This window comes from Fukomys damarensis, unplaced genomic scaffold, assembly GCF_012274545.1.
Source record: "Fukomys damarensis isolate Sample0158 unplaced genomic scaffold, DMR_v1.0_HiC HiC_scaffold_16, whole genome shotgun sequence".
Taxonomy (NCBI): Eukaryota; Metazoa; Chordata; class Mammalia; order Rodentia; family Bathyergidae; genus Fukomys; species Fukomys damarensis.
In genome coordinates this window covers 27973848-27975232 of record NW_022900928.1, presented here as the reverse complement: position 1 = coordinate 27975232, position 1385 = coordinate 27973848, and positions in this window count along the sequence as shown.

Genomic DNA, 1385 nt, shown 5'->3' with positions numbered 1-1385 from the left:
TGACAGTTTTCTTTAATCCCATTAGAATGCTAATACTACGTACTAGCCCTAAGATACAGTGTGCATGTATGGGTAGAAACACTCTCCTAATATACAAAAATCACAGTAAACAGTAAATGCCAACTGTCACTCGAGAATCCATTTCTATATGTGTCTGCATCTTGAAATTTCCCATTTGGCCTCCTTACCCACAGATCTAAACTCCTTACTAGGACCTAATTTCACTTCTTATACATTTCTCTCCCTATTTTCAAATTCTACAGCCTCTCCCTCATCCCACCAAGCTCCTCTACCTGGAATATTCTTTCCATTCCTTTTTGCTTGGTAAAATCCTAGTTATTGTGTGAAGAATTTGTTTGGTTTCCATTCCTCCAGGCAGACTGCTCCCTCTTAGGAACTCTTGGAGGAGCCTGTGCATATCTGTCACTACAGTCATGGAAGGCACTATAACTTCATTTTATTAACTTATTTCTTCCATTAGATCCTGAGGACAAGAGACAAAGCTTACTGTTTCTATTATATCCTCTAGTGTCCAGGCACTAGTACACAGTAGATATGCAGCTTTTCTGTGAATAGTAGTCATCTACAAATCTTTCAATTAAAAATTTCACTCTTTAAAATCTTTTATAACATAGGGTTTCCCTTTTGACCAGACAGGATACCTCTGTGAGCATACCATTTGGGGTCATATCCTTGATAGTATTTCAGGAAACTGGTGGGTGACTGTATCATTTATGATATCAGAAAGGAAGCCAAAATCTATACAGCAACTATGTACCTGCCACAATGTACCAAATTTATGCTACATGTACATTACTTCAGTCTTGACAACCCATAGTAGCTAATTTTAGTTCTTTTTTGTTAAAGAACCCAAGTCACAGAAATTTCTTAGGATCACAAAGCTAGCAAGTGATGAAGCTAAACTAATACAAGATCAGAACTAGATTTTCTTTTCTTTCTTTTTTTTTTTAAAAGACAGGGTCTCACTATATAGTTGAGACTGACCTAGAACTCACTATGTAGCTCGGGCTGGTCTTGAACGCAGAGCAATTCTCCTGCCTCAGCCACTCGAGTGCCGGGATTACAGGTGTGCGCCACCATGCCCAGCTTTTTTTTTAAGATTTTCTTTTAAATAAACTACAAAATCAGGTTGGCTGAAACTAAGATTTCCCACAGGACTGAAAAAATGATGAAGGCAGCAAATATCTTGTTGACTGCAGACTATGGATATGCAGTTCAAGCAATATAAAGTGAAAAGCAGCCTTGCCTTGTTCCCATTCAGAATTGAGCACACACTACTGCTGGCCTGTCAATTAAGACATATTAGACATTCGGTTTGAAGCATCACTTTAAAACAACTCAAATTTATTTAACTTATGTGGACA